The sequence below is a fragment of the Quercus robur genome, chromosome 4, assembly GCF_932294415.1.
Source record: "Quercus robur chromosome 4, dhQueRobu3.1, whole genome shotgun sequence".
Classification (NCBI taxonomy): Eukaryota; Viridiplantae; Streptophyta; class Magnoliopsida; order Fagales; family Fagaceae; genus Quercus; species Quercus robur.
The window spans coordinates 63,154,002-63,170,234 of record NC_065537.1 but is presented as its reverse complement, the minus strand read 5'-3'; the positions used below and the strand labels follow the sequence as shown (position 1 = coordinate 63,170,234).

Genomic DNA, 16,233 nt, shown 5'->3' with positions numbered 1-16,233 from the left:
AGTACTGGTGGATTAAAGTTGCAGCTCATCCTTCATCTGTCAAGTGTACTGAAGATTAAGGCATGAACATGTGCTTCATGTGAGAACAGATCCAAATCAAAGAAATCTATGGAGTTCAGAGCTAGATTGGGTAATCTTAGTCAAGTTTACTACAAATGGTATATTCTTGACTGTAAACTTTTATTTGATTAGTGGATTGTTCTTCTTGGGACAGTTCCCTTCAAGTTTTTTCCTTGAAATGAGTTGTGCATGATATGTTTCTTGGGTCATCATATTTACTTTTCCACTATACATGATATGTTTGATGTATGTTTAACTTAAATCTTCATAATTGACCTAAGTAATAACTTGGCTAATAAATTAGGTTAAACATATTGTGTTTTAACATAGTCAAATAAACAAAGGAACAAACACTATTGCATAACAAAGAACAAATACTATTGCGTGAAATTTAGTCAATTATTTATGTAATATATGTACAATTCACACCAAATAATATATGTAAACAGATATAAAAGGAAGATACTTGCACTAAAGTAATATATGTACAACTCACACCAACATTTGCACTCAAGGAGAACAAAATTGAATACTACAAAACAACAAAAGAAAAAGATATAAAAAATTCTTTAAAATTGCAAAACAATCACAAAAATTTCTATACAACAATACAAATTGATATTTTAACATTACAACATATATTGGATAATTGAGGAAATTAGGGATTGGAATACTAAATTTTATTTAAATTTAGTATTATAAATATATTTTAATACTGAGTATATGATTTTTATATGCATGATTGAATAAGATATATTTTTGTTAGAAACTATGATTTCATATATATGATTATGGATAATCTGACTATGAATTGATTCTAATACCCAGCCAATGGGGGTTATTCATTAGTACTCTGATACCCAAATCAATGAGGGTTATTCATTAGTACTTTGATACCCAGCCAATGAGGATTATTCATTGGTACTCTGATGCCTAGTCATGGGGATATAGCGTGACCATAATCATAAGATTGTTAAGAATATGAATTACGTTTGAATATTTGAATTATTTTAAGTCCTTAAATTACATATGTGATTTTGGAAATGTTTGCATATTTGAACTATTTTGAGTCACTAAAATTGCTTATGTGTTTTTGGAACCTATTGTAAGTTATAGCTTTTGATATGTGGAAAACTAACTATTTTCTAAACCATCTATGATATATTTGTAAGATTAAAGTATGTGATCTATGTGCAACTTATTATTTTAAGACTATGAAACTTCTTCAATTATTTTGAAAACACATAGTATGTTATAACTTTTGAAAACACATAATACATCTTATACTCTACTGATCTATTGCTTGATAGAACTTATTAGGACTTTGGCTACTTATTAAGTTGTCAACTCACCATCTTTTTCCCCTTCAGTTTCAGATTGTGAAGAATAGCAAGTTTTGGGAGTTTTGATGTTGTGTTGTGAGCAGGGAAAGAAGCTTAGTGATTTTGGAATTAGATGACTTTGTAATGGTCTTATATCTTTTGGCCAATTTGCATTATGTACATGAGGTTTGGATTTTGTTACTTTTAAATTATTGGAGATCTATTCATAAAGAAATTTTTGGGGTATTTTGAATTTATTTGATGAAATTTTTGAGGATAACTTTTAGTGCTAAGAAGGCTTTGCATAATTGTAGGGTGATTACTTTATAAGCGTGCGGCCGTTGTCATGTGCCTATTTTTATGGTTGGGTTCAGGGCATGACAGAACTAGTCACAATTTATCGTGTAAAATAGTTGTGGTAGAACTTTTGGCTTTTTATATAATACTAGAATTACTCGGGATAAGGACATGTGCCATCTTAGAGCATTCATAGACAGAAGTAAAAGAAAAAAAAAATCCTTATTTTAACAATTAAAATCTTATTTTATTTACTATAACACACCATTTTACAACTCATCCAGAATGTCATTTCTTATTTTTCACATCACATCCAACACTATTTAATCTATATATACTATAAAATTGAAACCTTTGACCATTTTTTGATTTTTATTTGACTTCATAAGAACTTGCCACATAGAATTTGAAACTCTCACTTTTTTCGACACTAGAAAAGATTTTTTAAAAAAAAAATCAAAATCCAATTAAAAAAAAAAAACTTGATCAGCTCCTTTTATCCCCAAAAATAAAAAGAAAGCCCAACTTTCCAATCACAGACTCTATAGTCTCCTTCTTCTTCAACTCTACATTGATGCCACTTTGGTAGTGGTGAGACATTCCGTTTACACTTTACTACTCACTTAATTTTTTTTTTCTAATATTTAAGATCAACAAAATTACTAATTTTTGTTGATGAACTTGCTGCTTGTATTTTCTATATTTTAGATCAAATTAGTTTGTTTTGACTTTTTTAATTTTGTTTTAAAATGCCAAGATAAAGATTCATGTTGAATTGGTTTGTTGTTAGGTTTCTTTTAAGGGGTTCAAAATTTTATTTTAGGGTGGTAAAAACAAAAAATTACATGGAAAATTTTTTTTTTAATATGAACCCCTAGAGGCAATGTGGCGCCGCCAGTGTCTTATTGTCAATTTGTCATACAAGATCTCAATTTTTAGCCAAGAAATTCTAAAATGAACACCATGACTTGTCTAATCTGTTTTCGATTTGGCCTTTAACTATCTTAGATGTCCTCAACAAAGACTTTGTGTGCATTTGGATTGCATGTTTTCCGTGCGTTCCTGCATTTGGTTGAAAAATAGTGGATTTCATGCATTGTTTATGGGACCCACAAGTACTTTTTAAAAAAAAAAAAAAAAAACTTTAAAACTGAGTCTTATAGCACTATTCACATATTTAAAAATTATTTTGCTATAGTATTTTCAATTTTCAATTTTCAATTTTCAGTAATAAGCGATATCTAAACAGATATTTTTCTCTTGTAGTAGATCAAACATGGGACGCAAGTGAAGAATGATTTATAACTGTGGCATCGTGTGGGCTACCTAGAAGTCACTTGTTCCATCAAATTATGATTTTTGCTCTTGTAGTACATCAAACACAGGACGAATGCTTTATCTAACAAAAAAAAAAAAAAAAGCGCATAGGGCGCATGTAAAGCATGATTTGTAGTGACAATCACAAAACAGTTGAAAAGGATTGAATTGTAGAATTGTAGAATATAAAGTGACTAGATTCAAAATTTCAAGATTATAATTAAATTAAATTTTTTTTTTCATAAAAAGACAAAAGGATTGCAGATTAAGAGAGTGCTACTTCTAATTTAGTTTTTCTGGAGGAAAAAGCTTGGATGTCACCACCATGAGCGTTGGTCTGTTATTGACATCAAGAAAATCATGCCCATGGTACAGTTTGAGCTACTCTTTCACCGACTCTTCATATCATTTGGACATGAAATAGTATTCTGATAAAATGTAATGTAAAATAAATAATCAGATGTGAGGTATTTTGAAAAGTAAATATATAAAATAAAAAAATAGATTATTATGCTAAAATAGACATAAATTTTTGTATGAGCTGATGCAAATGCTCTAATGTTATAAGAAACAATGGTGTTTTGTGTCTTTATCTTCATTAGTAGATGATTGCGATATAATGTATTATGAAACAATAATTTTATATATTTGTCTTTGGTGATAATTTGCTAATACTAAATAAATGTTTGTTTGAAATTTCATGATTATATTTTTTTACTTATACTCTAGCCTCTTTAACTCAAAATCCTGAATCCGTCCATGGAGAAAACAAAACTTCATCGAAACAGCCGAGTTTGGAGAATTCATAATTTGAAAAACGTGGAAGACTATTTGAAAAGAGAAGAATGCTGCAAGTTTTCACGTGGATATATGTAAAATAAAGCTGTAGCCTGTATAATAAAGGATTATAGCACCAAATTATGTGCGGTGCATGTTGTCTAAAATGTAGCGATTTATTTCTATGTGTTGAGCATATTTTCTAAAATACAGCGGTACTAGTTTCACACAGCAGAGCAGAGTAGTGCAAGAATTGTGCAGTACGTGGTGTCAAGTAGTGTTAACAAAGCAGCAAAAATAATTGCACAGCAGGCCCACCATTAGACCATATGATGTGTTGTGTTGGGTGGAAGAAATTCCACCATGTATTTTAAATATAGTGGAAAACATTGTAACTGTTTTTTTTTTTTTTTTTTGGGGGGTGGGGGGGGGGGGGGGGGGGGCGGGAGTGGGGGGAATGAAAACGGCATTACAAAGTATATGTAAAAATGTTTCTAAAAAAATATATATGTAAAAATAGTATATATAGGAAGAGACAAAGATACTATTAAATATTTAACCCAAAAAAAAAAAAAAAAACCTATTGAATAAATTGAATGAAATAGAAAATAAACATGGAAGTGAGATAAGAGATAGAAACCCTACAAGTACACAATCATTAAAAAAAAATGCAACTATAAGTACACCTAGTGTTCATTGGAACTATGAATACAAATCCCATGGCCTAGGATAGGGCTTCATTATTAGTGTCCCAAAATGCTCCAACAAACCATGAAAACATTTAGGGTTTGATTCCAACACTACTAGGATAAAAGGAAAACCCTAATACACATTTTTTAAGTTTTGAGAGTTACTCTTATAAGATTTGTGAGGTTTTATACCTTCTAACTCTATCAAGCACCTACCAAAGATCAAGACAATATTGCAAGTACTGGTGGATTAAAGTTGTAGCTCATCCTTCATCTATCAAGTGTATTGAAGATTAAGGCATGAACATGTGCTTCATGTGAGAACAGATCCAAATCAAAGAAATCTGTGGAGTTCAAAGCTAGATTGGGTAATCTTAGTCAAGTTTACTACAAATGGTATATTCTTGACTGTAAACTTTTATTTGATTAGTGGATTTTTCTTCTTAGAACAGTTCCCCCCAAGTTTTTTCCTTAAAATGAGTTGTGCATGATATGTTTCTTGGGTCATCATATTTACTTTTCCACTATACATGATATGTTTGATGTATGTTTAACTTAAATCTTCATAATTGACCTAAGTAATAACTTGGCTAATAAATTAGGTTAAACATATTGTGTTTTAACATAGTCAAATAAACAAAGGAACAAACACTATTGCATAACAAAGGACAAATACTATTGCGTGAAATTTAGTCAATTATTTATGTAATATATGTACAAGTCACACCAAATAATATATGTAAACAGATATAAAAAGAAGATACTTGAACTAAAGTAATATACGTACAACTCACACCAACATTTTCACTCAAGAAGAACAAAATTGAATACTACAAAGCAACAAAAGAAAAAGATATAAAAAATTCTTTAAAATTGCAAAAAAATCACAAAAATTTCTATACAACAATACAAATTGATATTTTAACATTACAACATTTTTTGGATAATTGAGGAAATTAGGGATTGGAATACTAAATTTTATTTAAATATTTGTTTGATTGATCGTATTGAATTTTCAAAATTCAAATCCTAATGTGTAATCAAAGAAGTTACGAAAGTTATATTTGCAAAACATTTATATTAAATAATAATTCATACTCAATAGTTTTCTCATGTATCGCATGGGTTAGTGATTAGTTTTTTATTATTATATATATTTCACTCTCTCTTTCTCTCTCTCTCCCTCACCATCTATCTCTTTTTAGTCTTCATCCATTACAATTTCTCTTTCTTCCTCAATGTCTCTCTCTCTCTTCACTCAAAATCAAAACTAGCCACTACCCCAATCAAAACCCATCCATAATCGAATCCCATATGAAGGAAGAAAAAAAAAAAACCTTCTTAATATTAAGAATTCAACACAACAATACAATCACTAAAAAAAAAAATAATTAAGTTTTCTTTGCTCCTATTATCCCACTTCCACTACCTCACATTTAATTTTCTTTTAGTGTTTACACTTTATTGCTTACTTAATTACCTTTTTCTGATATTTAAGGTCAACAAAATTACTAATTTTTGTTGTTGAACTTGCAACTTTTATTTTCCATTAGTTTGTTTTGGCTTTTTTTATTTTTTATTTTTTTTTTCTTGTTTAGAAATGCCAAGATAAAGATTAGTGTTGAATGGGTTTGTTGTTGGGTTTCTTTTAAGGGGTTCAAATTTTTATTTTTGGGTGGTAAAAACAAAAAATTGTATAGGAAAATTACTTGCTTTCGTTTGTATTCTTAGAAAGTGTACCTCACCTGATCGACCACCTTAAAATGTTATGCTCCATAACGAATAATTGAATTGTAGGATATCAAGGGACTAGGTTCAAAATTTCAAGATTCTAATTAAATTACACAATTGTTTCCTTACAAAGACAAAAAGGATTATAGATTAAAAGAATGCTACTTCTGGTTTAGTTTTACTGGAGGAAAATGCTTGGATGTCACCACCATGAACGTTGGTCTGTTATTGACATCAAGAAAATCATGCACATAGTACAGTTTGAGCTACTCTTTCACCGTCTCTTCATATCATTTGGACGTGAAATGGTATTTTGATGAAATATAATGTAAAATAAATAATTTGATATAAGGCATTTTGAAAAGTGAATATATAAAATAAAAAAGTAGGTTATTATGTTAAAATAAACATAAATTTTTATATAAACTGATACAAATACTCTAATGTAGTAAAAAATAATAGTGTTTTTTGTCTTTATCTTCATTAGTAGATGATTGCAATATTATGTATTATGAAACAATAATTGTATGTATTTATCTTTGGTGATAGTCCGCCAATACTAAATAAATGTTTAATTGAAATCTTATGATTATTTTTTTTTTCTACATATATTCTAGCCTCTCTAACTCGAAATCCTGAATCCGTCCTTGGAGAAAACAAAACAAAACTTCATCGAAACAGCCGAGTTTGGAGAAATCATAACTTGAAAAACGTGTAAGACGATTTGGAAAGAGAAGAATGCTGCAAGTTTTCACGTGGATTAATTCTATGTGCGGTGCATGTTGTCTAAAATATGTAGCGGTTTAATTTTATGTGTTGTGCATATTTTCTAAATACAGCGGTACTAGTTTCACACAGCAGAGCAGAGTAGTGCAAGAATTGTGCAAACTAGTTTCACACAGCAGATCAGAGTAGTGCAAGAATTGTGCAAGAATTGTGCAGTACGTGGTGTCAAGTAGTGTTAACAAAGCAGCAAAAATAATTGGACAGCAGACCCACCATTAGACCACATGATGTGCTGTGTTGGGTGGAAGAAATTCCACCGTGTATTTTAAATATAGTGGAAAACAATGTAACTATATATACATATTTTAATGAAAACAGCATTACAAAGTATATGTAAAAATGTTTCTCAAAAATGAAAAAAAAAAAATAATATATATATATATATATGTAAAAATAGTACATATAGGAAGAGACGTTATCAAAATTTAGATCAGGATTTTACCAAAAAAATACTATTAAATAAATTAAATGAAATAGAAAATAAAGGCGAAACTGTAGGGGTGTGCAAAAAACCTACCGACCTGCCAAACCCGACCCAACCCAACCCAACCTGCCAAGTTGGGTCGGTTTTTTAGGCTTGGTGGGTTGGGTTGGGTTACAAAAAAAATTTTATGGCGGGTTGGGTTGGGTTTGGGTTATAAAATTACAAACCTGCCAAACCCAACCCGACCCACCTAAATTGTAGGGCACTTATATCTATATATATATTTAATAATTAAAAAAAAAAACAGTTGTATAGTAGCATTTCCTCAGTTCCTCTTACTAATACTAATTTAATATATATATAATATTATATAATTAATAAATTTTTTTAAATAGTCAGTTCTTTCTATCCTATATAAAAGCCAATTAGTTCACACAAATCCTAATAAATTACTATTATTATTTAGTCATTAGTGTTGTTTGCCTTTAAAGAGTTACATTGATACTAATCTTTAGGTTTTTTTAATATATTAATATATATATATATATATATATATTTTTTTTTCTACTCAATTTAATAATAATAAAAAAAAAATTCAAACCCATGGGTTCAACCCGACCCATGCACACCCCTAGGCGGAAGCGAGATAAGAGATAAAAACCCTATGAAGTACGCAATCATTTAAATAATTAAAAATTAAAAATAAATAAAATTAAAAAAAAAAAAAAAAAAAAAAAAAAAAAAAAAAAAACTTCTATAAGTACACCTAGTGTTCATTGCAACTATGAATACAAATCCCAGGGCCTAAGATAGGGCTTCATTATTAGTGTTCCAAAATGCTCCAAGATCCCCCCCTTTTCTCTCTTTACGTGCTTCCTCTTCTTTTTTATCCTGATAATTTATTGGAAGAAGTTTAGCCAAAGGCCAAAGCCATAAGTTGTTGCCTGGGCCATGGAAACTGCCTCTTATAGGGAATTTGCACCAACTGATTTTCTTTCAACCACATCGATGCTTGAGAGATTTAGCCAAAAAATATTGACCCATCATGCAACTTCAGTTGGGTGAGGTCTCGGCTATAATCATTTCATCACCAAAAGTGGCCAAAGAGGCAGGGGCGGAACTACAGTGGGGCAGGGGGGGCCATTGCCCCGCCCCCCCCCCCCCCCCCCCACCCCAAAAAAAAAAGAAAAAAAAAGCTAGTGTGTATATATATATATATGTTGAAATTTTAAATTTTGGTCCTAATAGACCCCCCAGTAAAAAAAAAAAAAAAAAAAAAAAAAAAACCTGGTATACATATGTAATTTGAAAAATTAAGATTTTCCCTTAAATATATATATTTTTGGATCTCCTCTGAAATAGTGCCGAGTTCCATTTTGATAAATGTGTTGAAATGTTTAAGAAACACTTATTTTATATGTAGTATTTTGTTGAATATGAAAGAGGTGTTAAAGACACACGATACTGCTTTCGCAAATAGGCCAGTACTTCTTGCCATTGAAGTTATGTCTTATGATAATTCAGGTATGGTCTTTGCTCCTTATGATGATTATTGTAGACAAATGCGAAAGCTTTGTGTCATGCAGTTCCTGAGCGTGAAGCGAATCCAATCATTTAGATCAATAAGAGAAGAAGAGGTGTGGAATCTTATTGTAGGCATTTCTTCGTCTGAGGGACTTCAAATCAATTTCACAGAGAAAATCTCCTCCTTGACATATGGTATCACTGCCAGGGCAGCCATTGGGAAGAAGTGCAAATATTAAGAGGAACTCATATCACTAATCAAGGAAACATTTATTCTCAGTGGAGGCTTTGAAGTGCCTGATTTGTTTCCTTCACTAAAGTTCCTTAGCTTCCTTACTGGAAAGAAGCCCGCCTTGGAGAAAATGCACAGAAAACTTGACAAGATTCTCGATGATATAGTCAACGATCATAAGAAGAAAAGGACTTCAGCCAACAGACATGCAAGTGATCATGATGATATAGTTGATGTGCTTCTAAAACTTCAGGAATCGGGGGAGCTTGAATTTAATCTCACAAGCAACCGTATCAAAGCTGTCACCCTGGTAAGCAAATAAGATTGAGAAAATTTCGGACCGCAACTATTTTCACCACATTTTCTAATAACATTGTGATCTTGCAAACTTCGAGTAGTGAAAACTGAAAACTAAATTGTGCATCCATGTGAAAGTAATAAATAACCACTTACAATTTGTCAGGTCAGAGTTGTGGTAAAGTACGGGCAAGAACGTTGTAGTCCAAAAACCACTCAATAAGATCCATCAATTTTTTACCTACATTTCTTTTGTTGCATTTTCATTTTTCTTTTATGCTTTTCTTTCCCTCTTAACAAAAATCAACTTCTAGGTCATGGATTATGAATTTGGATGAAAAACGTAATAAGAGACTAAAAAATGATTTTCCTTAATTTCTTTTTTCCAAATTATCAATTTACCCTATTTTGCTTAATATTAAACATTCATATCACATTGTGATTGTAATTCAACATTCTTTTTTAGGACATCTTCTCTGGAGCAAGTGAGACTTCATCAACCATGATAGAATGGACAATGTCAGAATTATTGAGAAATCCAAAAGTAATGGAGAAGACACAAGCTGAAGTGCGACAAGTCCTTAAAGGGCGGAAGAATATTGATGAGGTTGACATTCAAAAACTAGATTACTTGAAACTAGTTGTGAAAGAAACTTTACGATTGCATCCTCCTGCTGCCTTGATCCCAAGAGAATCAAGAGAAAAATGTGAAATCAATGGCTATGAGATACCAAACAATACAAAAGTATACATTAATGCATGGGCTATAGGGAGAGATACTGAACATTGGAGTGATGCTGATTGCTTTCACCCAGAGAGATTCCAAGGTTCTCATATTGATTTTAGAGGGGCAAACTTTGAATTCATTCCATTTGGAGGTGGTAGGAGGATATGTCCTGGCATATCTTTTGCTCTTGCAACCGTTGAACTTGTTCTTTCTCAATTGGTATATCACTTCAATTGGAAACTCCCTAATGAGATCAAACCAGAAGAAATTAACATGTCTGAATCTTTTGGATTATCATGCAGGAGAAAGAATGATTTGAAGCTAATTGCCACTCCCTGGTCTCCTCTTCTTCATGAAAAACATTGAATAATAGGGATGCAAATATATTACGTGTGGGTAGTTTCAAGATATAGTGATAAGGTGTTTGGTTGTAGTTTGGTTTGGGTTATTTAAATAAAAGGTGAAAATATATGATTGTGATAGGGTGAATTAGATTAAAGTTGAAACTATAGGAACTTGACATGTCTAAGTCCTTTGTGTTATCAAGTAGGCCAGGAGAAGGAATGATTTGAAGCTGTTTGTCACTCATTATACTTCTTTTCCTCGAATAATAAGGATTCAAATATATTATGTGTGGGTATTTCCAGGAGAGAGTAATAAAGTTAGTTGTATTTTGATTTGTGTTATTTAAATTAAAGGTGAAAAATATGTGATTGTGAACGGGTGATTTAGACCCCAGTTGCAAACAGTTAACAAATTCTATGCTGAATTCGATTTATTAACCTATTTTTACCTCTAAACTAAATTATGTAAGACATGGAACTCCATAGTAAGAGATTATCAATCACGAACAAAATTGGAATATGAGTTACTTTAACAATCCCGTCGTATAGTCACAACACGAAAATACATTAATGAATGAAAAGAAAACATCACAGCTTCAATATTTTCATCAACAAACTAAAGGGAAATCACAAAAATGGTTATATATTTCTGGGTGAACAGGATTTCCCAAAAAAAAAAAAAAAAACTCTAAATAAATAAAAATTGAATTTTCCGTTGAAAAGTTCCTCCTCTCCAAATACCTTTCCATTTATATTTTGTAATTTTGTAGGCTATCATAACAGCAACCCCCCTCCCCCAAAAGGGTGGTATTGAAAATGGCATTTCCTCAACCTTTTGAACATATAAAGAATTCAGAGAATTTGAGTTTTAGTTAGGTCAACTAGTAAAGTCTCTAATAGTTAAATAAGAGATTCGGGGTTTAATTCCCACTTATACCAAAAACCGATTGGTGCATTGATCTGATGATAAAAATGTATTACCAGGAGCGAACGTCATAGATTGATACTCTCTCTCAAAAAAAAAAAATGTAAAGAATTTTGAAAGAAAATTATTTTCGTTTGAAAATTTGGACTTCCAAAGCTTTGAAATGAGTATTAATTTGACTTCTTTTGGAAATAAAATATAATGATAAGATATGACTTTTCAAGCATGTTCATATAGTATAGCCCCTGAAATTACGGAATTTAATATCCTAAAATTTTTCAAAGTCTTCCTTTTACAAATTTTGGCAAATGTTATTTTATAGTCTCTTTTAATTTTATGATTAGGAATGTTAACAAGTGCCGTTGGGACATTAGTTAAGAATCCATTTTAAGAAAGTTTTGACATCACTTTTATGGAAAATGAAAAAAAACTGTCAAAATATTAATTGTTTTTTTTCCCCATAAAAACTTTATTTAATTGAATTGTTAACCAATGCCCTACGGCACTTGTTAACATGACCCATCTATGTATGATATAATTGGGACCACATTAAATAAGAAAAGGGACTTGATCTGATGATAAAAAATTATCACTAGGAGCGAACACCATAGGTTGATACTCTCTCTTTCTAAAAATTAAAAAAATTAAAAAAAAAAAAAAGAATAAAGAATGTAAAGAATTTTGAAAGAAAACTATTTTCGTTTGAAAAGTTGGACTTCCAAAGCTTTGAAATGAGTGTTAATTTGACTTCTTTTGGAAGTAAAATATAATGATAAGATATGACTTTTCAAGCATGTTCATACAGTATAGCCCCTGAAATTACGAAATTTAATATCCTAAAATTTTTCAAAGCCTTCTTTTTACGAATTTTGCCAAATGTTATTTCATAGTCTGTTTTAATTTTATGATATCCATGTATGATATAATTGGGACCACATTAAATAAGAAAAGGGATTTCTAAGTGTTAAATAAGAAAAGGGACCACTATAAATATTTTTTTCCTCTGAATAGAGTTTTGGCAAAAGAACGGAAAGGAATTTAGATTTTGGAGAGGAGAAACTTTCAAATGATTTTTTTAAAACTATTTTGTGGTTTCCCGTTGTTTTAATTTGTGCCTTTTGTATGTTTCAAATTGGTCAAGTCGTGTGTTCATAGGGTTTGATTGAGATATTTATAAAAATAGCACACTGCAAGATTTAGGGTTTATAGGGTTTTTGGATTTCTGTTTGAATATATACGTAAATATGTGTGTATAGTGCTTAAATATATAGCATTGATAATTGTATTCACATGTTCTTTTGAATCTAAGGGCCACTTTCTTAGTTGTTTGCACTCGTGTATCGATTTTTTGATTGGGGCAAATCAAAACTTGAAAAAGAATTAAACTTGAATAAACTTCGCACTTCCCCATAATTATTTCATTCATGATTCAACAGGTACATTATTTAAATCGGACACACTAGATACCAACACTCCCTAAAATATATAAACAACTTAAAAATCAATACTTCTTAAAAAAACTCTTACACAGCAAACATAATAGCAACTTTGGCAAACTGATATCATTTAGTGTCTTTCGTGAAGAAGATGTTTCAAAGGAGTGGCAATTAGATACGAATCATTTTTTCTCCTACAGGATAATCCAAAAGTCTCAAACATGTTTAGTTCTTCTGGCTTAATCACATTAGCGAGCTTCCAATTAAAGTGATACAACAATTGAGAAAGAACAAGTTCAATACTAGCAAGAGCAAATGATATGCTTGGACATATCCTCCTACTACCTCCAAATGGAATGAATTCAAAACTGGACCCTTTAAAATGAATAGAAGAATCTTGAAACTTCTCGGGGTGAAAGCAGCTAGCATCAATCCAATATTCAGTATCTCTCCCTATGGTCCATGCATTAATGATTACTTGGGTGTTGTTAGGTATCTCATACCCATAAATTTCACATTTTTCTCTTGATTCTCTTGGGATCAAGGCACTAGGAGGGTGTAATCGCAAAGTTTCTTTTACTACTAATTTCAAGTAATTTAGCTTTAGAATGTTTGCCTCATCAAAATTTCTCTGCCCTTCAAGGACGTGACGCACTTCTGCTTGTGCCTCTCCATTACTCTTGGGTTTTTCATTAATTCTGACATTGCCCATTCGTTTGTGGTTGCTGAAGTCTCACTTCCTGCAACAAAGACCTCTTGAAAAATGACGTTGACTTACAATCACATTGTGAGATGAGAATTTAATACTAAGCAAAATAGGGTAGCTTTATAATTTGTGCGTGTATAGGTGATTTTTCTTCCAAATTCCTAATTTTGTGAATTGGATGTTGATTATTGTTACGAGTAAATGAAATTTATGTCAAAAGAAAAAATTTTGTGCACTACACAATCTATTTGGCTTATTAACTACAAAGTCTATTTGTAAAAGAATCCTTGTAAAAGAATCGTTCACCACTTTATGGAGTAAAAGAATCCTTGTAAAACTATTTGTAAAAAACTGCTCATTTACTAATAGAGAAGAAGAAAAAATAAAAGGAGAAGCACAAAAAATAAATAAATAAATAACTACCAAGGTGACAGCTTTGATGTGGTTGCTTGGGACGTTGAATTCAAGCTCGCCTGTTTGCTGAAGTTTCAAAAGCACATTAATCATATCATCATTATCACTTTCTTCATATTTTTTTGGCTGAAATGACACTTCGTTTCTTCTTTTCTTTTTGAGAATGTAAGAATGAATTTATTTAATAATGTATTGGCTTTATTCTGTGCTAAATTTATTTGTAATTCAGCAATTAGAAATTCTGTATTTATATGAGAATTATGTAAGGGTTGTGTGTGAGAGAGTGTGAAGATTTGATTAGTGTGTGCAATCAAAGAGCATCTCGCAATAGGATCTCGCGAGTGGTGACTTACCAGAAGTGTCACACGTGTGAAGCATGCAAAAAGTTGAAGGGTCAAGATAGCTGGATCACTACAGGACAAAAAGTACAGTCTAGTCATTCTGTTATTTGGAGACTAGAACTTGCAACTCATCCCAGACATGAATCACTCACCAAAGCCCCTTGTTTTGCAAAAAAATAACTTTTCACATTCCTTCTAATACCCTATTATAAATACCCTTATATCCACAAAATGTAGAGAGTTTCCAGAGAAAATTTTGAGAGATAAACCCTAGAGAACAATAAGATTGATTCATTCACAATCTTATATTTTTGGTTCTCCAAATTCCTCTACTTTCACCCTCTCCATTGCCATACCCTTGAGAGGATCTTTAGCCAAATCCTTATCTCACCATACTCATATCAGTGTGAATGTTATTTGGTGCTTGGGAAGTAGTTCAGAGAGGACTAATTCATTTGGTTGATGCAATGGGCTTATTGCGGGATTCGGAAAGCTAGAGAAAATACGGTTAGGCTTAACCTTGTTGGAACAAGAAGCTTGGAGGGTCTATTACTATTCATGTATCCAAACTGATTTTCTAATGGATCAATTTACCTATTGGAGGGCAGTGGAGAGGTTTTTGGCCAAGTTCTTCGGTTTCCTCTTCGATAACATGTGCTGGTGTTATCTTGTATTTGCGTCTCTCTAACTCTTACTCTTTGCTTTTAATTACTGCTGTGTTATGATTGCATTATGGCTTAGAGTAGTTTGGTTGTTTGGGTATAGTTTGTACTTATCATTTCATACATATATTGTTTGAGTATAAGCTTGTGTTGGTAATTTAGAAAATGAGGGGTCTAAACATTCACTAATGTTTTACACACCAAGTGAACTTTTAGAGATTTTTGTCCATTTTTCTATGCATTTTCAACAATGCGGGCTTGATTCCTATAAGGAAGCCAATTGGAACTTCAGTGAAGGAAACAAATTAGGCATGTCAAAGCCTCCACCTAGAATAATTATTTCCTTGATCAATGATATGAGATCTTTTTCATATTTGTACTTCTTTCCAATGACTGCCCTGACAGTTATACTATAGTCTATTTAGAAATAATTTATTTAGTTGAAACCTAAATTTTTTTATTGAAAGTATAGTAGATAAAGTTAAAAAGTAGTTAAAATAGTACAGTAAGACCCATGAATAGTATAAAAAAGTGTAATGGAACCCATGAATAGTAAGAAAAATAAGCTCAATAATAACAAAAGTTAGCTTTTTAAGTCAATACCAAACACCACTATGTCAAGGAGATGATTTTTCTGGCTGAAATTGATTGCAAGTCCCTTAGCCTCCGATGATGAAATGAATTCAATAAGATTCCACTCCTCTTCTTCTCTTATTGTTCTAAATGACTGGACATGCTTGGAACTTAGGAGTTCCGTGACACAAATTTTCACTTTTGTCTCCAATAATCACCATAGGGAGAAAAGATCAAGCTTGAATTATCATAGCACATAACTTCAATTGCAAGAACAGTTGGTCGATTTGCAAAGACAGCATCATGTGTCTTCAGCACCTCTTCGGCTACTTTTGGTGATGAAATGGTTATAGCCAAGACCTCACCTAGCTGAAGTTGCATAATAGGTCCATATTTCATTGCAAAGTCTCAAAGATCGATGTGGTAGAGAGAAAACCAGTAGGTGCAAATTCCCTATAAAAGGCAGTTTCCATGGCCCTGGTGGCAACTTATGGCTTTGGCCTTTGGCTATGGACCTCTTCCAATAAAAAACTAGGATGGACAAGAAGAAGAGGGACGTAAAGAGAGAAAAGGGGAGAGTTTGAAGCAATGGGAACGGTGAAAATATGTAAAGGAAGCCATATGTTAGGGCATAGGGTTTTGTATCCAT

At 31.7% G+C, this 16,233-nt stretch overlaps 1 long non-coding RNA gene and 2 pseudogenes across 1 annotated transcript; 2 read left to right on the top strand and 1 right to left on the bottom strand.

Moving 5' to 3' along the window:
* The first annotated feature begins 4,527 nt into the window (after window positions 1-4,527).
* On the top strand, window positions 4,528-7,309 carry LOC126723294 (uncharacterized). The gene is made up of 2 exons (XR_007654224.1): window positions 4,528-4,858; window positions 6,811-7,309. It is a non-coding gene; the product is annotated as an uncharacterized LOC126723294 (long non-coding RNA).
* Window positions 7,310-8,839: 1,530 nt separating this feature from the next.
* Window positions 8,840-10,815, top strand: LOC126722371 (desmethyl-deoxy-podophyllotoxin synthase-like; annotated as a pseudogene).
* A 2,203-nt stretch (window positions 10,816-13,018) lies between these two features.
* Window positions 13,019-16,233, bottom strand: LOC126722370 (premnaspirodiene oxygenase-like; annotated as a pseudogene).